At 44.3% G+C, this 24,035-nt stretch overlaps 1 long non-coding RNA gene across 2 annotated transcripts in view; it reads right to left on the minus strand.

The window, feature by feature from the left end:
* The window catches only part of LOC137521353 (uncharacterized), a 95,839-nt gene that overhangs the window by 32,259 nt on the left and 39,545 nt on the right, over positions 1-24,035 (minus strand). Inside the window, exons 3-4 of one of the 2 annotated variants that reach the window (XR_011022107.1) lie at positions 7,911-7,972; positions 1,808-1,933 (exon numbers count right to left, since the gene is read on the minus strand). The exons of the other annotated variant lie outside the window; for it this stretch is intronic. This is a non-coding gene — a long non-coding RNA (uncharacterized lncRNA). Of the gene's footprint in view, positions 1-1,807; positions 1,934-7,910; positions 7,973-24,035 lie in introns of those variants that run through there. 2 annotated transcript variants of the gene reach the window in all.

The following is a 24,035-nucleotide window of genomic DNA, read 5'->3' on the forward strand; positions in this document are numbered from 1 at the left end:
GTATGCGGGCTCTATTGCATCGGTCGTCGGGCACTCGAACGCCGCTAGCGATGCGCTCTTTACCCACGGGCGATCGACGGTTATTTTCCGCACGGCGCGATCGACGGGATTGGACGAAATGGATCGGAATTCGGCGTGTAGCGTGAACGATTGGCAGCAGATTCGATCCCAGTGATCGAATCTGCTGTCGAAACGGGCGCAAATCGGGCCAGTGTATGGCCAGCTTTAGATTCAGTAATTGGTAGTCTAGAACTGCATTTTTTTGTGTGAATAATAAGAGAAAAAAATCCCTCGTCTGTCATCGTCAACTACTTGACTAATCCAGAAACTCAAAAAAGGCTTTTATACGCCTGCCTGACAGTTTATTAGGATTACTACGGAATGGGTATAGTTTTGTATATGTTGCAACCTAATTCTGAAGTTGGCCTGGATCTAGCGGGCCGGTATGTGGGCGACTAATGCAGCCAATACATGCAGAACTTGCTCCTTTCGGACTTTGGATAACCAGAACGTGACCTGACCAGAGATGGCCAGGCAATCCCTGAAGAAAGGAGAAAATCAGGAAAGTTCAGTAGTGGCTGCGGCAGTATCTGGAATGCTCCAGGCTCTTCAACCCGTATATTGCCCCGGTGTCCTCTCTCTCACCTCTCCATTCTGCACATCTGTCCCTCTACTCCAGGGCTTTTCAACCTTTCCACTAATTGTACCACTTTTATTGCTTGAAAACTTTCAAGTACCACCAGTGTGCCTGCACAGTAGATTGGATGCGATCGGGCTTGGCTGTTTCTGCTGGAGCCTGAATGGAGAGCAGCTACTGTGCAAGCGCACACATAGATGAGGAGAACTATGGGGCCCCCAGCACTGGATCCCATCTACTGAGGAGGAAGAGGGAAACCTCTTTAGGATACAAAGGCCTCCCCTTCCCTGAGGTAAGTACCCCCCGGGGCACTTTTTTCTTACAAGGTACACTTTAAGAAAAAAAGGCATTTGGGAGGGGAAAAGTAGGAGGCATTGGTGGGGAAAAAAACTACAATTAGATTGCTAGCCTACATATTGTCAGTATTGGCAATCTAGAGGTAGATTGCCAATATAGGTAGCCATACAACCCCCCCCCCCCCACGCTTAATTATAGGTAGCCTAGTCCCACCATCAGAGAGCTAGGCAGTGGCTCACCACAAAGTTCGGATCCCCCCTTGCTCACTCCTTGCTGTGCTGCCCTGCGGAATAGTTCACACCTCAGAACATTGGTGAGCCAGCCGCAGTAAAGAGACAGCCAGGCAAGCGATGCACAGTGACGGCGTGTATACTTCAAATGAGCAGTGATGTCACTTTCGGTATCTGCGCCATCACTGTGCACCGTTGGCCTGGCTGTCTCCTCCACACTAATCTGAAGTATGCTGCAGAGAAGCACAGCAAGGAGCAAGGGAGGGGGAGAAAAACTTTATGGAGGCAGCACAGGACCAGGATAAGTGGCAGGTGGACAAAAAAGTGGCAGGCAAATCTGGTGTGTACCACCTAGTCAACAGCAAAGTACCACTGGTGGCAAGTGCCCTGGTCTAGAGAGATTAGCCTGTCTAATTAGGCCTTATCAACAAGTAAACAGCAAGTGTAAATTAGGGCTGTCAGGTGTGCCACTCTATGCCATAGTTTGGGCTAATATGTAAACACAGGAGGTTAACCCTTTTGTGTTCCTAGGACACCAGAAAGTAAACACTGCATGGTTTTTGTAATCCAAGTTGTAGAAAGAGAAGGGCCTTGCACATCCCACAGTAAAACTTTGCATTTATTGGAAATATTAAAAGGCATACATTACAATTCCATAAACTGGCAGAGAGAGGTACAGGCTAGATGGGGAGGTCGACAGCCGTTTCGCGCCGTTACATTCCGTGGCGCATCATCAGGACCTGCATGGTTTTTGTAAGATTTCTGTAAGCTGTAAGAAATAAATGTTTTTCTTTAAAGTTATGATGCTGTTGCTCATCTCCTTAGAGCAGAGAGGAAGCTCTCAGTTTAGGTCCGCTTTAAAAGCTGACAGAACCAACAGGTTTTGGACTAGTCCATCTCCTCACGATGGAGTCTCGGGGTTTCCCTTTGTTTTCAAAAGCATTTGCTGAATGGCCATTGTTAAGTCTGACTGCCAAAATAGTGTGCGAGTAGGGACGCTGGCTGTTCCTATTTTGGCCGTTAGACTTAGCAACTGCCAATTAGGAGATTATTTTAAAAAACAAAGAAAACCCTTTGTATCCCCAATGAGGAACTCGACCAGTCCAAAACATGTTGGTTATGAAAGATTTTAACTGCTTACTTTTTCACTATAATGGTCCTTTAAAATGGTAATTTGTTAACAACCGTGAAGGTCAGGATGGGGATCGGTTGAAAAGGGCGCCCGAGCTGCCTGTATGAAAAGGGCGCCGCCATAGACATCAATGTTATTTCTGGAAATATGGGCTACAAGGTGTAGAAAAGGGCGCCCGAATTTTGATATAGGCTACAAGTGGGCTCCCCTTTGTAGCCCATATTTTTTCGGCTACAAGGTTTTCGGCTACAAGCGGGCTCCCCTTTGTAGCCCATATTTTTTTCGGCTACAGTAAGGTGCCCCTCTGTAGCCCATATTATTGACTTTTTTTTTCTAGCCGAAGTTTGTATATGGGCTACAAGCGCTGTAAGCCGAATTATTTCATTCCCCCACTATCCATGGCGGCCTGGAGGGGGAATAGTAATAAACACATCCCGGAGTTTTTTTCTAGCCGAAGTTTGTATATGGGCTACAAGCGCTGGAAGCCGAATTATTTCATTCCCCCACTATCCATGGCGGCCTGGAGGGGGAATAGTAATTACGGTAACACATCCCGGAGTTTTTTTCTAGCCGAAGTTTTTATGGGCTACAAGCGCTGGAAGCCGAATTATTTCATTCCCCCACTATCCATGGCGGCCTGGTGGGGGAATAGTAATTAACACATCCCGGAGTTTTTTTCTAGCCGAAGTTTTTATATGGGCTACACCAGGCGCCTTGTTTTTTTTGTAGCCGAAGTTTTTATATGGGCTACACCAAGCGTCTTTTTTGTAGCCGAAGTTTATATGGGCTACACCAGGCGCCTTTTTTGTAGCCGAAGTTGGTGTATATATATGGGCTCCACCAGGCGCCCTTTTTTACCGGCGCCCTTTTCATGTAGACCCTCAGGATGTACTGCTGCATTGCTGAGCTTATTTCAGTAATGTGTCTCAGATTCTCGAGCTGTGCAGCAGTGTGTTCTGACAATAAACTGCTGCACGCATCTCTGTGCCAACACAGTGCTGTCTCATTTCAATTAATACTGCCATGCAGAGCAAAACACGTGGCATACATTTTTGTAAAGAGAAGTAAATGGTTGGCACTCCAAAAAACTGGTACAGACAGATCTGTAATTCATTCTGTAATGAAGATGATCCAAAATTCCAAAGCAACAAAGTACCTCTTTATCAAGAAAAAAACAGTGCAAGTTCATCTGAAAACCAACTCAGCAACAATAAATCACCATAATGCACAATAAACAAATACATTTGAAGTAGCCCAAGAAAAAGAGGGTCACCATCGTGGAGGAACACAAGTACCAAACACTGAGGTAGAGAATGAGTGGACAAGTATCAAAGGTGGCTAAAAGTGCTGCTAGCCTGGAAAGAGAAGTACTGTATATTCTGGCGTATAAGACTACTTTTTAACCCTGGAAAATCTTCTAAAAAGTCGGGGGTCGTCTTATACGCCGGGCGTCGTCTTATAGGGCGGGTGCGAAAACTTCTGAGCCAGACTGGAGAATCTGCGGTTGGCACACGCATATGAGGGGAGCTCAAAAACACCCGCGGCTGCAACCCCACTGTATGTGGCAACCGTATGAAAGAAGTGACTTAATGCGGTCCTGATGAGGTGAGGGGGCACCTCGCTGGGAAGGTGTAAGTGAAGGGTGGAGCAAGCTGCAGGCGTCCGGGACACCTGGGGTATGGAACAAAGATAGAGCGGCGCTGTGTCCAGAAAAACACACCTCTTTCACCTGTCTGGCCTGCTCTTGTATCCTATTACCGTTCCTCCTTCTCTGCCTCTCTAATCTCACTGCTGAGGAATGAAGTGAAGCGGCGCAGGCGCACACGTGCGAGATCTGAGAGGCAGTGAAGGAGGTAATAGTATACAAGGGTGGGCCAGACGGATGAAAGAGGCATGTTTGCGCTACCGCTCTGATACCGTCTTCGAGACAGGGATAGCTGAGCAATCCAAGCAGGCTTTGTATATAATAACCAGCTAATCGCCGGTAAGTTACTTCACTTGCTGTGATTGGCTGGTTGTTGTACCACACACAGTACAGCACCAGTATCTGTACCTGTTTATACAGTATAGCACCAGTACATACAGTACAGTATACAAATGTCTAACAGTCAAGAGGGGTAGTCTTATAGGGCGAGTATATCCCAAAATGTATATTTTAACTGGAAAAGTTGGGGGGTTGTCTTATACGGCCAGTCGTCTTATACCCCGGAATATACGGTACTATGAAAGTTGAAGGCAATAAATGGGTCATTAGACTGGGAGCAAGATAAGAAGATAAAACGCCAACATAGGCTTTTTCCTCCACTCCCTCTCTACAGTTATCCATATAATAATTCCTTTTTTTGTATAGCGCTTTTCTCCTGTCGGACTCAAAGCGAGGCAGCCACTACAGCGCACTCAGTAGGCAGTAGCAGTGTTAGTGTCTTGCCCAAAGAACTCCATACGGAATAGGTGTTGGCTTACTGAATAGCAAGAGCCAAGATTTGAACCCAGGTCTCCTACGTCAGAGGCAGAGCCCTTAACCATTGCACTTTCCAGCCACTACATCTGACACCTATCACTGTTAGAGATAGCCAGTTTTAAATTGTGCAAATCGTGATGCAAATCTAGCCCCCAAAACACAAAATGAGGTGGCAAATCAACATTCAACACTGAGGATCTCAAGGCTTGTATTTGTGAAATAAATAAAATAGGAAAGGAAGAAGGAAACAATTGGAAAAGGATAGTCAAAAAACGGAAGTTGAAAAATGACAGTTGGAAAATAATGGCAGTCGAAAAATAGTTGAAATTTCGCTGTTGGAAAATGACAGTTGAGAAATGGCAGTTTAAAAATGACAGTTGAAAAACAACAGTTAAAATTTGGCAGTTGTAAAATGACAGTTAGAAAATAGCAGTTGGAAAATGACAGTTGGAAAATGGCAGTTAAAATTTGACAGTTGGAAAATGGCAGTTAAAAAACAACAGTTGAAAAATGACAGTTGGAAAATGGCAGTTACAATTTGACAGTTGGAAAATGGCAGTTGGGAAATAACAGTTGGAAAAAAGCAGTTGAAAAATGACAGTTGGAAAATGGCAGTTGAAAAATGACAGTTGGAAATGGCAGTTAAAATTTGACAGTTGAAAAATGGCAGTTGGAAAATGACAGTTGGAAAATAGCAGTTAAAATTTGACAGTTGAAAAATGGCAGTTGAAATTTGACAGTTAGAAAATGGCAGTTGAAAAATGACAGTTGAAAAATGGCAGTTGGAAAATGACAGTTGGAAAATGGCAGTTAAAATTTGACAGTTGGAAAGTGGCAGTTAGAAAATGGCAGTTGGAAAATGGCAGTTACAATTTGACAGTTGGAAAATGGCAGTTAAAAAACAACAGTTGAAAAAGGATAGTTAGAAAATGACAGTTGAAAAATGGCAGTTGGAAAATGACAGTTGAAAAATGACGTTTAACTTTTAACTGCCATTTTCCAACTGTCATTTTTTAACTGCCATTTTCCAACTGTCAAATTTTATCTGCCATTTTCCAACTGTCATTTTCCAACTGCCATTTTTCAACTACCATTTTCCAACTGTCATTTTTCAACTGTCATTTTCCAACTGTCATTTTCCAACTGTCATTTTCCAACTGTCATTTTCCAACTGTCAAATTGTATCTGCCATTTTCCAACTGCCATTTTCTAACTGTCATTTTTTACTGTCAAATTTTAACTGCCATTTTCCAACTGCCATTTTCTAACTGTCATTTTTTACTGTCAAATTTTAACTGCCATTTTCCAACTGTCATTTTTCAACTGCCATTTTCCAACTGTAATTTTCCAACTGCCAAATTTCAACTGCCCTTTTCTAACTGTCTTATTTAACTGTCATTTTCCAACTGTCAAACTTCAACTGTTTAAAGGACCACTACAGTGAAAAAAGTGAGCAGTTGAAGGAGAAATTAAGTGAGAGGCATATTGAGGCTGCCATATTTATTTCCTTTTAAGCAATGCCAGTTACCTGGCTATCATGCTGATCCTCTGCCTCTAATACTTTTAGCCACAGCTCCTGAACAAGCACATGCAGATCAGGTGTTTCTGACATTATTGTCAGATCTGACAAGGTTAGCTGCATGCTTGTTTCTGGTGTGATTCAGACACCTCTGCAGAGACATAGATCAGCAGGGCTGCCAGTCAACTCATATAGTTTAAAAGGAAATTAATATAGCAGCCACCGTATTCTTCTCACTTAAAAGGAGTTCTTTTGCATCCTAAGAATCAAACAAGCTGACACTTACCTGGGGCTTCTATCGGCCCCCTGCAGCGGTAATGTCCCACGCCGTCCTCTTACGATGCTCCATTCCCCGGCACCGGTCCCACTGTAATCACACGAGTTATTACACTGCGGCAGTGCAGTAAGTTCCCGATGACTCGAGCAGGAGCTAACATTATTCGTCTGTTTAGACGTATATTAAACCGGGACCGGCGGCGGGAAACGGAGCATTGTAGGAGGACGGCACGGGACATTACAGCTGCAGGGGGGCGATAGAAGTGCCAGATAAGTGTCAGCTTGTTTGATTGATTTTTAGAATCCCACAGAACCTCTTTAAAGAAGACCTAAACTCAAGCACTGCAGTCAAGGAAAACAAATACTACTGCGCATGCGCACACACCGGCAAGGAGAACTTTGAGGCTTCCAGAGCTGGATCCCTTCTACTGTGGAGGAAGGGGGAAACCTCTTTAGGATACAAAGGCCTCCCCTTCTCTGAGGTAAGTACCCCCCGGGGGCACTTTTTTTCTTACAGGTACACTTTAAGAAAAGAAGAGGGCATATGGGAGGGGTAAAGTATGGGGCATTGGTGGGGAAAACGACTACAATTAGATTGCAAGCCTACATATTGTCAGTATTGGCAATCTGTAGGTAGATTGCCAATATAGGTAGCCTTGCAAGTTCCCCCTACCCCCCACCGCATACATATGAACTGGCTGCTGGGAGACTTGGGCGCAGGATACAGCTGGTATACAGCTATTGCTGGAAGCCAAATTGCAGTGTTTTAAAAGCAACTTCAGCACTGTCTTTTGCCGGCCCCGAAGTTACTGACTGCGCTGCTATAGCCGTAATTCCTATTTCGGCCTATGATGGCGCCGGCTGCGCCCAAATCTCCTGCACTGTTATTACAGTGCTTGCCACCCCCTTCCCCCCTACATAATTATAGGTAGCCTAGTCCCACCATCAGAGAGCTGAGAGCTAGGCAGTGACTCACCACAAAGTTCGGCTCCCCCCTTGCTCACTCCTTGCTGTGCTGCCCTGCGGAATAGTTCACACCTCAGATCATCGGTAAGCCAGCCGCAGAGAAGTGACAGTCAGGCAAACAGTTCATGTCCTCTCACTCTGATAGGAGGAAAATAGAGAGATAAGAGGACACTGGGGCAAAAAGGGGAGCGGGTGGAGGAGCCTGGGGAATTGCAGATACTGCCACTGAACAATGCTGATTTGGGACTTGGCTGGTCAGCTCTGGTCAGGTTGTGTCCTGGCCAGCCAAAGTCCAATACTTGACAGTTAATTAGAAGGATTTTTCCTTTCATGGCAAATACATGGAAACCTGATATACAGTACATATACATTTGTCCTGAGGGAAGTGCTACCTTGTTCTTGTGACTATCCTTCCTTTCACTTGGACCAGTCCTATGTGGGTTGGCAGTGTATGCTGCAATGGGAAACATATAACAGATAAAACAGGTGGTTGCAGAAAGACGTTTTTAGTGAGAAACGCACAGAGTAAAGGACTGTACTAACGCTAGACGAGTAGAAGTGCCTGGTTGGGACTGAGAAACAACCATTAGTACAGGTGTCTGATGAGTATGCTTAATGATCCGGCTTGCTAGATCTTTAACCTCCCTGGTGTTGTGATTATTTCCGGATTTAGGGTCTGAAAGTACTACTGTACAATTTTTCACACGCTTTTAGACCCTAAAAATCATACCGCTAGATACAGTAGATCTGCGCCAGCCCTCCACATTACACACCTGACATGGATCTAGCCTCCATAGAAGCTCATAGCACAAAACCGCTGTCAGGCTTGCAGCCCCCTGCACCCACCACTCGTTTCTATCCCTCTGCAATGGTATGTGCTTTACATTTTACTTGTTTCAAGATGACATGTCACATATAACGTTTGCCCAGTAAAGAAAATTTGTCAGCAGTGCCGGATCTCACCCTTCTCCTTCTCATACCCACAGACTATCTATATGCCTGAGCACGCTGAGTGACATCATATGCAGAGTGCTGTACACAGCCACTAACACCCTCTCCCAGTCCGCATTGCCATTGCTCTACCTTCTCTTGTTCCACAGATAAGGTCGGCACCTCCAAAAGAAGAAGCCCTTTTACATGTAAAGCATAGCTCTTTATTTCATCTTAGTTAAAAAGGTGTCAAAGTGTAGGGCTGCTACCAGCTTGCATGTCAGAAAGTTTAGGGCTGCTACCAGCTTGCATGTCAGAAAGTGTAGGGCTGCTACCAGCTTGCATGTCAGAAAGTGTAGGGCTGCTACCAGCTTGCATGTCAGAAAGTGTAGGGCTGCTACCAGCTTGCATGTCAGAAAGTGTAGGGCTGCTACCAGCTTGCATGTCAGAAAGTGTAGGGCTGCTACCAGCTTGCATATCAGAAAGTGTAGAGCTGCTACCAGCTTGCATGTCAGAAAGTGTAGGGCTGCTACCAGCTTGCATGTCAGAAAGTGTAGGGCTGCTACCAGCTTGCATGTCAGAAAGTGTAGGGCTGCTACCAGCTTGCATGTCAGAAAGTGTAGGGCTGCTACCAGCTTGCATGTCAGAAAGTGTAGTTCTGCTACCAGCTTGCATGTCAGAAAGTGTAGGGCTGCTACCAGCTTGCATGTCAGAAAGTGTAGGGCTGCTACCAGCTTGCATATCAGAAAGTGTAGAGCTGCTACCAGCTTGCATGTCAGAAAGTGTAGGGCTGCTACCAGCTTGCATGTCAGAAAGTGTAGGGCTGCTACCAGCTTGCATGTCAGAAAGTGTAGGGCTGCTACCAGCTTGCATGTCAGAAAGTGTAGGGCTGCTACCAGCTTGCATATCAGAAAGTGTAGGGCTGCTACCAGCTTGCATATCAGAAAGTGTAGGGCTGCTACCAGCTTGCATGTCAGAAAGTGTAGTGCTGCTACCAGCTTGCATGTCAGAAAGTGTAGGGCTGCTACCAGCTTGCATGTCAGAAAGTGTAGGGCTGCTACCAGCTTGCATGTCAGAAAGTGTAGGGCTGCTACCAGCTTGCATATCAGAAAGTGTAGGGCTGCTACCAGCTTGCATATCAGAAAGTGTAGGGCTGCTACCAGCTTGCATGTCAGAAAGTGTAGTGCTGCTACCAGCTTGCATGTCAGAAAGTGTAGGGCTGCTACCAGCTTGCATGTCAGAAAGTGTAGGGCTGCTACCAGCTTGCATGTCAGAAAGTGTAGGGCTGCTACCAGCTTGCATATCAGAAAGTGTAGGGCTGCTACCAGCTTGCATATCAGAAAGTGTAGGGCTGCTACCAGCTTGCATGTCAGAAAGTGTAGTGCTGCTACCAGCTTGCATGTCAGAAAGTGTAGGGCTGCTACCAGCTTGCATGTCAGAAAGTGTAGGGCTGCTACCAGCTTGCATGTCAGAAAGTGTAGGGCTGCTACCAGCTTGCATATCAGAAAGTGTAGGGCTGCTACCAGCTTGCATATCAGAAAGTGTAGGGCTGCTACCAGCTTGCATGTCAGAAAGTGTAGTGCTGCTACCAGCTTGCATGTCAGAAAGTGTAGGGCTGCTACCAGCTTGCATGTCAGAAAGTGTAGGGCTGCTACCAGCTTGCATATCAGAAAGTGTAGGGCTGCTACCAGCTTGCATATCAGAAAGTGTAGGGCTGCTACCAGCTTGCATATCAGAAAGTGTAGGGCTGCTACCAGCTTGCATGTCAGAAAGTGTAGGGCTGCTACCAGCTTGCATATCAGAAAGTGTAGGGCTGCTACCAGCTTGCATGTCAGAAAGTGTAGGGCTGCTACCAGCTTGCATGTCAGAAAGTGTAGGGCTGCTACCAGCTTGCATGTCAGAAAGTGTAGGGCTGCTACCAGCTTGCAAATCAGAAAGTGTAGGGCTGCTACCAGCTTGCATGTCAGAAAGTGTAGTTCTGCTACCAGCTTGCATGTCAGAAAGTGTAGGGCTGCTACCAGCTTGCATATCAGAAAGTGTAGGGCTGCTACCAGCTTGCATGTCAGAAAGTGTAGGGCTGCTAGAAGCTTACATGTCAGAAAGTGTAGGGCTGCTACCAGCTTGCATATCAGAAAGTGTAGGGCTGCTACCAGCTTGCATGTCAGAAAGTGTAGTTCTGCTACCAGCTTGCATGTCAGAAAGTGTAGGGCTGCTACCAGCTTGCATGTCAGAAAGTGTAGGGCTGCTACCAGCTTGCATGTCAGAAAGTGTAGGGCTGCTACCAGCTTGCATGTCAGAAAGTGTAGGGCTGTTACCAGCTTGCATATCAGAAAGTTTAGGGCTGCTACCAGCTTGCATGTCAGAAAGTGTAGGGCTGCTTCCAGCTTGCATGTCAGAAAGTGTAGGGCTGCTACCAGCTTGCATATCAGAAAGTGTAGGGCTGCTACCAGCTTGCATGTCAGAAAGTGTAGGGCTGCTACCAGCTTGCATGTCAGAAAGTGTAGGGCTGCTACCAGCTTGCATGTCAGAAAGTGTAGGGCTGCTACCAGCTTGCATGTCAGAAAGTGTAGGGCTGCTACCAGCTTGCATATCAGAAAGTGTAGGGCTGCTACCAGCTTGCATGTCAGAAAGTTTAGGGCCGCTACCAGCTTGCATGTCAAAGTGTAGGGCTGCTACCAGCTTGCATATCAGAAAGTGTAGGGCTGCTACCAGCTTGCATGTCAGAAAGTGTAGGGCTGCTACCAGCTTCCTGGTAGCAGCCCTACACTTTCTGACAACTTTTTATGGAACTTTTTAACTAAGATGAAATAAAGAGCTATGTTTTACATGTAAAAGAGCTTCTTGTTGAGGTGCCAACCTTATCTGTGGATCATTGTGCTGCTGTCTGAGAGGTACTGAAGGACGGTTGGTCTTGGGGACTCCACCTCCATACCTTGCATGGGTGCTGATCACACAAGAATTTCTACCTTCTCTTGTCGCACAAATATACACTATTTATGTAAGGTATCCATCATTTTGCTCGCCTGGAGATGCTCAGATTTGTTTGAGCTGAACCAAAACTAATGTGCATGTACTGTATGTTCTTTCTTGTCTGCGTGGGTTGCCATTTTCCTCCCACATCCCAAAAACATACAAATAAATAAATTGGCTTTCCCTAAAAAAAAAAAAAAAAAGAGACTAGACTACGAAGGACAAATAAACCACTAGATTATAACTACAGTAGGGATTAGACTGTGAGCTCCAGAGTCTGAGGGACAGTTAGTGACAAGTCTACTTTATAAAGTGCTGTGGAAGACGTCAGTATTCCATAAAAACTAAATAATAATGATAAACCTGGATTGCTTTCACCAACCATGAGGAAATGGAGTTTTGGCATGGTGCCTTGGTCTTTCTTTGGCCCTTTGGAGTATATGTAACACTGTCTGAATAGTTGGTATCAGGGAAATATCAGTGGCGTAAGTATGGAGTTTGGGACCCCGGTGCGAGTTTTACATGGGGCCCCATGCCCTCTGTTGATATGGAGCTTCAAAACCTACTGACTACAGCTGTAGGGTCAGAGAGGTGTATTTAGAGTAAGAAAACAGTGTTAAGGCTTACCACTGTGCAATGCACATTTAGAGGTGTTCATTACCAGCATAGCACCCATGAAAAGCTAATAAGATGGATGAAGGAGGGCCCCTTGTGAGCCTCTCTGGTCCAGGGGCCAAGGTGCAGTTGCTAACTCTGCATCCACTATTGCCACGCCACGGGAAAATATCACTCACTGTCCACAGGACAACACCCTAAGAGCTGTTTGAGCCTGACGGGGCGAGTCTTGGGATGCATATAGTGACTCCTCTGATTAAAGTGGACCCAAACTAAAAATACAAGATTTCAGAAATAAAAATCTATTTTCTAAATTATAATAATAAATAGCAGCCTTTTTTCAGCTGCATGATGACAAATATAAAATATTTTCCATTTATTGGAGGAACCCCTCCCTTCCTTTCATATTGCCGGGACAGAATCCGGCAGACTGGTGGAGTAGATGGTGTCCAGCAAAGGAGGAATTGCTAATGGCTGCCACCTGTATAACCCTAGTTATGCAAAGAGGAGGGTGAAAAGCATGCACTGAAATGCTCATAGGCTTGAAGGAGTGTTTATTTACCTTTGTATGTGTCAGAGTGCTGCAACTAAATATCTAGAATTAAAAAAATGTTTGGTTTGGGTCCGCTTTAAGTGTCAAGGTCAGTTTAGTCCACAGATACGTGTAGATAGACCCGATAGAGCTACTCTATTGCATGCAGGTCCCTGGTTTGTTATTAGACAGAATACAGCCCTCACACAAGAGCAGGCGAGGGCGAGCTGCACCCCACCCCCTACTAAGATCATAGGGCGTGTGTGTGTGTGTGTGGGGGGGGGGGGGTGTTGTCAGCAAAGAACACCTTTTGTTACCTGCATTTTTTATATATTTTACTTAGCCAGAATCATTGGCAAACATGGCTACACATGTTTTTAGTTATTTAATAAAGTCTATCTTGACGTCTGTATAATAGACATAGGCCTCAATTCACTAAGCTTATCTCCTGTCTTTAATAACATTTCTAGAGTGATCACCATGGTGATGAGGCTTGTCGTATTCAGGAAACATTTTACCTCAGGCAAACCTAAAGTTAACTCTTCTGTCTTTAACCACCCTGGCGTTCTGATTAAATCGCCAGGGTGGCTGCGGGAGGGTTTTTTTTAAATAAAAAAAAAACTATTTCATGCAGCCAACTGAAAGTTGGCTGCATGAAAGCCCACTAGAGGGCGCTCCGGAGGCGATCTTCCGATCGCCTCCGGCGCCCAGAATAAACAAGGAAGGCCGCAATGAGCGGCCTTCCTTGTTTTGCTTATATCGTCGCCATAGCGACGAGCGGAGTGACGTCATCGACGTCAGCCGACGTCCTGACGTCAGCCGCCTCCGATCCAGCCCTTAGCGCTGGCCGGAACTTTTTGTTCCGGCTACGCTGGGCTCAGGCGGCTGGGGGGACCCTCTTTCGCCGCTGCTCGCGGCGAATCGCCGCAGAGCGGCGGCGATCAGGCAGCACACGCGGCTGGCAAAGTGCCGGCTGCGTGTGCTGCTTTTTATTTCATTAAAATCGGCCCAGCAGGGCCTGAGCGGCAGCCGCTGGCGGTGTTGGACGAGCTGAGCTCGTCCAGACCGCTCAGCTGGTTAAGTTCACTCTTCAATCCTTAAAATAACTCCAGAGTTAAAGACAGGCTGTTTATTAACTGTGTGTGAAAATATTACAGATGAGGTAAATTAATTACAGAGGAGGTAAATTAACTACAGAGGAGGTAACTTAAGGAATGAAGAGATAAGATAACTCTCCCACTGTGTGGTGGTACGTTTACTTTTTCCTTATTATCTCCAGCATGATCTTAGTGAATTAAGGCCATTTTGTTATCCTTTGAAGTATACAAATCTTCCCATCTTCCAAAAAGGAGTTACTGTATTATCTAAAGATCAGCTTTGATGTAGCTTCTCACATCCAGAGGAATAAAGGTTTCTAGGGGATCCTAACAGAAATACTGCCTCTTGACTGTAGTGGGAAAGGGATATCACTGAAATAGAGGAGGAAGAACTACATGATTTGGATAGAAGAGGTGATGTGGCTTCTTGAGACCCAATGCTTTGATTTCCAATACACTTCAAAAAAAAATGTATTTCCCACTTTTCTCCAGGTGGACTCAAAGCGTCAGAGCTGCAGCCACTAAGACATGCTCTATAGGCAGTAGCAGTATTAGGGAGTGTCACGGACGGTTGCGGGGCCGCAGGCGCGTCCTGTAACCGCCCGTGAAGAAAAGCGATCGCACTCGATTCTCTGCGTCGATGGCGCTTCAAATCGATAGAATCTGGATTTATTGTGTAGGAGGTCTGCAGTCCTTTCTTAGCAGAGGAATAGCATCACCTTAACTGCAGGATGGCCCTTTTGATATGCTAATGAGCCTGGGCCCAGAGAGTCCCTGGCTTCAAGCTGTGCTGATGGCCCATCCATCAGGTATAAGGTGACAAGCAGCTGGCAGGAAGACTGGCCCTGTGACTGCTGATCAAGCCAGAGGTGTAAACTCAAAGTTGTCTAAGCAGATTTCACATTCAGATGTTAATTGAAGGAGCCAACAGGGCCTTTCATCGACAAGAAGCAGACACAGCTGGACTCCAGTCAGGCTGACTCCGGCCTTAGCAGGAAGAAATGAATGTACAATGTAATATTTTGCCCATTTACAGAATACAATAAATAGGGTGGTTATGAGAGTGGTATCATTGGATCCGTAGGGTCATGCTGGATCTCTTGATACCAGTCGAGAGGGGCCCGGGGCCCCTACCACCCAGGTATGAATCTACTCAGGACCCTGATCTGATGCACTAGCCATGTCAGGTATCATATTAATCTGTATTTTCCTCCAAGTATGAAGCTGTTACCCCCCTAAATGTAACGTGTATGGTTCAGGAGTTACAGCAATTCATAAGTTTAGCTCTAAAATCTCTCAGAGGGAATGAACTGTCATTTGCTGGTAGCTCAGAGGGGGCTGGCCTTGCCACACCCCCAAACCAGCTTCATCAAAAGCACAGAGCCAGCAGGCGGGCTGTGTCCTCCACACTGAACCATCTTGCACTCATCAGATGCCAGCTTGAGGATATGCTGGCATCCACCTGGTCTGAACTCTGAACTCTGGACTTTGAAACCAAGGACTTTATGATTCTTCCCACAATAAGGACATCTTTCCAGAACTAAGTATTTTTCTCCCTTCTTTTATTTTTCATACTGGCTATTACTGTTTTCATAATTGTTGATTTTCATAATTGTCTGTATATATTAATTATTTATATTGCGTGAATAAACGACTTCCCCAAGTCATTCACTTTCCGCTACCCTGCTTATCAGCACACACAGAACTGATCCCGGGTCTCTGAAGATACGCTACTGTTTGTTTGTTGTTGGCTAGACAGAATATCGTGTGTTTAACCGTTTTATTCGCAGGATTAGTCAGTCAGTTAGTGGGCCCCACGGTCCCATAGTAACCGCGGTGGTGGCAGTTTACTCTGAACCAGTGGGTGACGTTGTAATCACCCGTGTCTCACAGGCTCCCTTCTGAGTTGTCTGCGGCTAATTCTTAACGGTTCCTGCGCATTGACTGCGACCAGAGTTCGCACGATCTGTGCGCTGGCACCGTTTAGAAGGCTAAGTGCGGTCAGCCACTGAGGGCTCCTGTGACAGGGAGTCTTGCCCAAAGTCTCCAACTGAATAGGTGCAGGCTTACTGAACAGGAAGAGCTGAGATTCAAACCCTGGTCGCCAGAGGCAGAACCCTTAACCAGTACACTACCCAGCCACATCAACTGAAATTGGGAAAAACATTTTTTTTGCACACATTGCATTTTGGGAGGTCTCACCTTTATAGAGGCGTCAGCAAGTATATGTGTAGTGGATGACTTGCCCATGTTCACCTGCAGAAAGCTGAAAATGCTGATATCTGAACTTTAAAAGCACTGACACTTAAATCTTAGTCTAAGCCAGACTGTAAAAAGCCCATTATGCTCTGTACACTGCTAGACTGGATGTTGAAGCCTGAGGTATTAGCAAGTGGAAAATTATGTTCACGGATTCTGTGGTATGTACAGTTGGTAGATGATTTCCTTGACTGTAGCGTAGAGGTAATTTTGGAAAAACAGCTCAGCGAACGTTACTTTTTCCCTTCATCTTACATTCCTTTTGAATAGAGGCATTGAGGGAAGGGGTGTAGAATTTTCTCTTGATGAAGACAGTTTGTAAGTATTTGTAGTGAGAAGAGGGCTTTCTGGCTTAGTGTTGCAGTTCTAGCAAAAGCAAAAACTAAGGCCTCCTGGGCCATGAAAGGGTTTTTGCAATTATGGTCACCTGCTCTGTTCTTACTGTGCACAGTGGTTTCATAATCATGGGCATCAGAAAGAATACAGAGCACAGTTAAAGAGGAACTGTAGTGAAAATAACATAATAAAATTGCTTATTTTTTTTTACAATATTAATGTATAGATTATTTAGTCACTGTTTGCCAATTGTAAAATCTTTCCTTTCCGTGATATATATGACATACTGAAATGTATTACTGGTGGTGACAGCTTTAGTTCTGCTAGGTAATCTCTGCGGAATGTTCTTTTACTGAGAGTTCTATGCACAGAGGGAGATGCTGCTTGCTTGGCAGTTAGAAGCTGTTATTAACCACAATGCAATGAGGTTAGAGACCGCAAACTATCTGGACCAGGATCATGACATCACACTATGGTAGGGGTTTCACCACAATATCAGCTATACAGACCATCCTGATGCTCTATTTGAGCAAAGGAAAAGATTTCTCATGGGAAAGGGAATATTGGCTACTGATTGGACTGAAGTTCAATCCTTGGTTAAAGCTCCTCTTTAAAAGCCCCATTAACATATGTGAGTGTCAATCCCTTCTTCAGGTGAACGATGGGACCTTAACATGAATAGTAGAGTCACCATCAAACCTATCTGAAGTGTTCCCCAGAGTTTGGTTACCTGCTGGAAAATCTGTGATCAGGGACTCCCATAGTTGTCTATGACTTTCCTGCTTAGGGTATCTTCCAGAAGATTCTCTGATGTTGGGAACTGGGTTGCCTTTAGAGTAAGCTTTTTAAGATTTTATGCCCTCTTTGCTTGTAGATATTTTACATGGCTGTTCTGTTGTCCAGGCTAGAGGCCTGCATTGGGTCAGGTACCCGGGGATTACCAGAAATGCGTGTTGGGTTCAGGCACCCATTGTGATTCTAATTGGGTTGCGAGTCGGGTTGCGAGTAGCGGCCTGCGGGTGCAGGTCGGGTCACGGGTAGTGAAAGCAAGCAAGCATGAGATAATTCTCATGCACTAGAGAGTAAAACATCCGGCACCACGCTTAAAGGTCCATTATTCTGTCATTTATTGCATCAATTCATCTATGTCATACACAAATTCATGATTCCATGATTCATATATAATGCATATCCTACCCTGTCCAATAGTTGCTGTGGGGCAATGTGGGAGCAGCGGTCCGCCTGACGGCCGTTTCGCTCGAAAACGAGCTTCTTCCGAGGCTCCGTGCGCGGTGTAAGCCCATCGTCGGGTCCTTAAATATGCCGGGCGTCTGCTCCAGCTTCCGCGTACGTCACACCACCACGTCACTTCCTACTTCCGCTATCGCGTTAATGCGCATGCGTCAAAAAATCTGCATGACGCGTAGTAAATTATCATGCGCATGCGTACTACATTACGCCTGTGACGCGAACTATGCGGAAGTAACAAAAAAGGAAGTGATATGCGCTTCATAGTGGTTCTTTGATTCCATTCCTTTATGGATATTCAAAAAAAACACTAGATGGTGCTAAACTTAACGGAGGGGCATCTGTTGTTGTCATCAAAGTTTTAAAAACACATCTTTATTTTATAACATGTTAAAAATCGTTACTATTATCTAGAGATTACCTAGGGTGTAAGGCTTGGTTATAGTAGGGTTCTGGGATTTGGGTCACTTAGTCATTTAAATACCTATATATCTTTATCCCTGTTAGGCATATAAAATATATTTAATATATTAGGTTTAGCACTCCCGAAAATTCTTTATCCCCCACAGCCCCACATATATACCAACCTCTACTCTATCCCTAAACTAAAAACAACATGTATCCAAGAAGTTTGGAAAAAAGAGAAGACCACCTATTTTAAAAGTTTTACAGAAATTAAGGATTCAAAAAACAAGCCATGTCGACACAGTCATTGAGGCCCAATGCCCCCATAGCATTAGTATTAATTATCCGTCTACTCTCTCTTCTTACTAAGCTCTGTTCCCTATCTCCTCCTCTCGGGGGAATTTGGACCTGTTCCAAACCTGCAAAAAACAAACAAGTAGTGTCCCCCCCCCATGTTCCGTTCTAAAATGTTCAATCAATCTGGTACATCCTTTTCCAGTTTCCACTGATTTTATATGTTCCCGTATTCGTTCTCTTACTTCCCGGGTCGTCCTCCCAAATTTAAAAAACGCTGGCATGGGCACCACACTATGTAGACCACATATCTAGTCCTGCATGGTATAAAACTTCTTATTTTATTTTCCACTGGTCCCACTTTTAGATATTTCCCGGGCTTCATATGTGGGCACTGAGAGCAGTGGCCACATCGGTAATTGCCTTTTAGTTGTTCTTGGTCTAACCAAGTGGTTTTCTTTGGGCTCTTAAATTCACTTGATGTAAGCTTGTCTCCCAGGGTTGGTGCCCTTTTAAAGGTTATCAGGGGTGGTTGCTTGTATACTTCTTTCAACACTGGGTCTCTTTGTATCAATTTCCAATTTTTCATGATACTTTGTTGTATTTCTCTGTACATAGGTGTATATTCAAACGAAAAGGTTAATCTGTCGCTCACAACACTTTTTTGGTTTTCCTTTTCCTGATTTTTTTCTCCAATCAAAAAACTTCTCTCTACCTCGCTAGCACGTTTCAACGCCAAGTCCAAGTTTTCAGGTTCATATCCTCTCTTTTCCAGGTTATGTTTTAATTCCCTTGCTTGATCCACAAAGTCCTCCTTCCGGGTATTGTTCTGCCTTAATCTCAAGAATTGTCCATAGGGGAGGGACTTAAATGTATGTTCTGGATGATAGCTTTCTCTATGCAATAACAAATTGCTACTTGTTGGTTTTTTATATCCCTTTGAAATAATTCTACCCCCCTCTATTTTCAGTTCTAAATCTAGATACGCTACTTTCTCCTCACTACACTCGTAAGTGAATTGCATATTCTCCTTTCCTGAGTTTAGGTAGATCATAAACTCTTCTAATGCATCACGCGTCCCGGACCAGTACACCAGGACATCATCCACAAATCTGGACCATCTCCTGAGGCATCTGCCATGCGGGACATCGGGGCCATACACATATTTCCCCTCCCATCAGCCCAAAAACAAGTTGGCATACATGCATGACACCGACGTCCCCATGGCTGTACCCGACAGCTGCCAGTACCATTGACCATCAAAAGTGAAAGCATTGTGTGTTAGCACAAACATAAAGCATTCACACACAAATTCAATGAAATTGTCATCTTTCTCTCCCCGCTGGAGGAAGGTTCTCACTGCTTCCACTCCAGCCTGATGGGGAATTCTATTATACAAACTTACAACATCAATTGTAACCAGGGCATCGCCCTCTTGCCAGGTTTCTCCTTCAACGCTTCTCAGCACATCGAGAGTGTCTTTTAAATAGGATGGCACCTGTCGGAGTAGCGGCCTCAGGAGATGGTCCAAATACTTTGACAGTCTCTCGGTCAGTGAACCTATACCGGAGACTATCGGACATCCCGATGGACTGGTCCAGGATTTGTGTATTTTCGGTAGATGGTACCACACAGGTCTCCTAGGGTATTCTGGTATCAGGTCATTGGCCATCTTTTGTGTTAAGACTCCTCTCTCTACACCTCTCATTAACAGGGTTCTCATAGAGTTTTTAAACTTCATTGTAGGATTTTCCTTCAGACGTTGGTACACTTCTTTGTCTCCCAATTGTCTCAATGCGCTTCACTTTTATACTGGTTCGCTGTCATCACAATCAAGGCACCTACTTTGTCTGCTTTCCTCAGGATCAGGTCAGGGCTATCTCTAAACCATTTTATAGCATTCTCATCTTCTTTCGTTAGATTCGACCTTTTTTCCTTATATTTTAAAGCTTTCAAATCATTTTCCACTTGTGTTTGAAAAATATCAATTACTGATCCTGGTGTAACTGCAAAGGGCCTTGTGGATCTGCATGGTCTAAATGGTTCTTTTCTTTCATTCTCTTGGATTTGGGGATCATTCTCTACCTCTGCCCCTAAGTTGCTTTCTAACCAAAGTCCCTCTAGTATTTCTAGGGTTTCCAGATCTTTTTCTTCCCAGTTTTTCTCTGGGGTAAATCCGATAGGGTCTATTTTCTTCTCCTGTGCCTCCACCCAGCGTTTATTATTCAGATCTCTTTTCTCATGAAGACTCCTAATATTCATCCGTCTCACTCCTTTATATAGGTCTATTTTAAAGTCACAAAAATCAAAACCTTGGACACATGAGAAATTCAATCCTTTCTTCAGCAACTGGTAGCATTCTGGTGGCAGAGGTTGGTCACTGATGTTAATTATTTCTACTTGTTGTTCGTCTGTAGTATTTCCTCTTCTTGGATTTTTGTTCCTCCCAAGCTCTCTGATCCCCTTTCCAACTGACTTGCTTGTCTTTTATTTTTGGCCTTGCCCCGCCCCCTGCGGATCCTTTTCCATGGTAGTCGTTTTTTGATTGAACGTTATCTGAGTCATGCTGTGAGAGGGGGATTCCCCCGTTCCCATTCTCTCTTTCATCCCCACTGGATTCTGTATCCGTTGCCCAATAACCTTTTTTCTGGGGTAGTTTCCTTGGATATATAATTCTTGGTTTATTGTACTTTGGTTTATTCGTACTCCAAGTGAAGAGACTCCCTTGTTTGTAGTCATCCGTATCTCTTACATATTTATTCAGTTTCCTCTGTTTTATCTCCTCCTGCATCGGTACTTGTTTCTTTTTGATCTTCTTCAAAGTTGTTGTGTATCTTTCATTTGTTACTAAAGATTTATACTGTCCTTACAAAGACTTTATTTCTACGGTCAACTTTTTATGTTCTTCCTCAGTCCTTTCCAGTACAATATTCTGTAAAATCACAGCTTGTGCGGCATGTGCTTCTCTCCATTTCTCCATAAATTTAACGTCATTTTGATATTCCGCCGGTTTATAATAACGCCTGAACCCTCTTGTGGTAATTTGTTTACTTTTATATTTTCTTAAAGTGGTCATAGTCCAAAATACTTTGATTTCCTTTTCACAGAGCCTCTCAAGTTTTAGCTCCACCACCATGAGATAATTCTGTGTCTTTTGCTTCCCAAAATCTGTGATGGCTGCTGGAACCAGAATACTTCTTAAAGTGGACCCAAATTAAAAAAACAAGATTTCAGAAATAAAATCTATTTTCTAAATAATAATAATAAATAGCAGCCTTTTTTCAGCTGCATGATGACATATATAAAATATTTTACATTTATTGGAGGAACTCCTCCCTTCCTTTCATATTGCCGGGACAGAATCCGGCAAACTGGTGGAGTAGGTGGTGTCCGGCAAAGGAGGAATTGCTAATGGCTGCCACCTGTATAACCCTAGTCATTAAAAGAGAAGGGTGAAAAGCATGCACTGAAATGCTCATAGGCTTAAAGGAGTGTTTATTTATCTTTGTATGTGTCAGAGTGGTGCAACTAAATATTTTGAATTAAAAAAATGTGTGGTTTGGGTCCACTTTAATTACTCTATCTTTAATGCCAAACAGACTCCTTCCTGCTCTCAACCTGAGACCCCCCCCCTCCCCCATACTAGTATCTAAAATTACATACAAATGTCTGATTATTTTTTTTTACCACTGATCAGAAATGCAGTCAAGAGGCCCATGGTGACTCTGGATGAGCTGCAGAGATCTACAGCTCAGGTGGGGGAATCTGTCCATAGGACAACTATTAGTTGTGTACTGCACAAAGTTGGCCTTTATGGAAGAGTGGCAAGAAGAAAGCCATTGTTAACAGAAAAGTGTGTCCCTCACATGGCTTGTGGCAAACTGCAAACATGTGGAAGAAGGTGCTCTGGTCAGATGAGACCAAAATGGAACTTTATGGCCAAAATGCAAAACGCTATGTGTGGCGGAAAACTAACACTGCACATCACTCTGAACACACCATCCCCACTGTCAAGTATGGTGGTGGCAGCATCATGCTCTGGGGGTGCTTCTCTTCAGCAGGGGCAGGGAAGCTGGTCAGAATTGATGGGAAGATGGATGGAGCCAAATACAGGGCAATCTTGGAAGAAAACCTCTTGGAGTCTGCAAAAGACTTGAGACTGGGGCGGAGGTTCACCTTCCAGCAAGACAACGACTCTAAATATAAAGCCAGGACAACAATGGAATGGTTTAACTACCTGCAAACCGCCTCACGCCAATGGACGTGGCCGCGACGGCAGCCCCAGGACTACCTAACACCAATTGGCGTCAAGTCCTGGGGCTCTGTTTTGCAGGAGATCGCGCGCAGGCTGCGCGCACATCTCCTGCTCGGGGGGCGGACGCCTTCAGTCTCCGAGCGGCAATTGCAGCTCGGGAGACTGTTAGACGGTGAAACCGCTGTCTTTACATATAGTACAGCGCTGCGATCAGCAGCCTTTCTCATATAGCCTAGATAGCAGCATAGTCTCATATAGCCTAGACAGCACATCCAGAACAACTCATAACCCGGAAGCAGAAGGGATATGAGCCGGCGGCCATATTTTATTTTTCCTGGAGCAATATTGGATAAAAAACACTAAAAAAGGAACACCAGAGCGGCGAAATTATCAGGTAGAGCATTTTTTCTTTACAAGCTATCGACTGATATGTTTATTTTGTGTGAAACGTTCATCTCTGGTTCCCTTTAAAGAGGAACTCTAACCAAAGAATTTATGTTTATTCCAATCAGAAGCTGATACCCCCTTTCCCACATGAAATCTTTACCTTTTTTTTTAACAGATCAGCGGGGGTGTGTGTGGCTGATATTGTGGTGAAACCTCTCACACAGTTTGATGCCCTGACAATTTGCTGTCTGTGAACCTCATTGCAGTGTGGGAAATAATGACTTTTCCAACTGCCAAGCAAGCAATATATCCCTGCATACATAAAACTCTCAACTAACATTCTGTACAGATCACCTGGCAGAACTAAAAATGTCACCATCAGTGATACATTTCAGAATGTAGATCAGGGAGAGGAAATATTTTATAATGGGCAAACCATGACTAAGCAATCTATAAATGAATATTGTAAAAAATAAGCAATTTTATTCATTATGTTAATTTCACTACAGTTCTTTAAAGAGAACCTGTACTTAGTAAAAATATTTAAAATAAACACATGAGGTAACTTCAAATGAACATTGCATAGTTACCTTGCCATCAGTTCCTCTCAGAAGCTCACCATTTTCTTCTGACAATAATCCCTTCCAGTTCTGACAATATTTTGTCAGATCTGAAATATATCAGTTGCTGTCAGTTATAGCTGAGAGGAAAACTGATGTACCAGGTAAGGTCCATGTTTCCCTATGGCTCAAGTGGGCGATGTTACAGTTTAACTGTGTGCTGACCAGAAAACTGTTATGGGTAATGGCCATTTTCAAAATGGAGGACGGAAAAGTCCCTTGATCACAGTGAACAAATAGGACGCGGGACAGGAGAAAGACACTGAGGAGTAGACTACATGGAAGGTAAGTATGACTTGTGTATGCTTATTTTTACTTTTAATTTTCAGTTCAGGTTTTCTTTAAGTACTGAATAAGCAGGACATGTATTCACACCAAGTAGGGGATTAGTCTCTCTCTGTCCCAATATATTCCAGCCCTTCCAGCCAGCATACACCACCATAGAGTGTTCCAATAAATCTCTGTGGCTTTAAACTTAAAAACATGCTACCAGAGCATAATACACCCTTATTTCTAAAGATAAAACATTTGTATTGCATTCACATTTAGTTGGACATAGTGGGCATTGT

This window comes from Hyperolius riggenbachi, chromosome 6 (assembly GCF_040937935.1).
Source record: "Hyperolius riggenbachi isolate aHypRig1 chromosome 6, aHypRig1.pri, whole genome shotgun sequence".
In the NCBI taxonomy this organism is placed as follows: Eukaryota; Metazoa; Chordata; class Amphibia; order Anura; family Hyperoliidae; genus Hyperolius; species Hyperolius riggenbachi.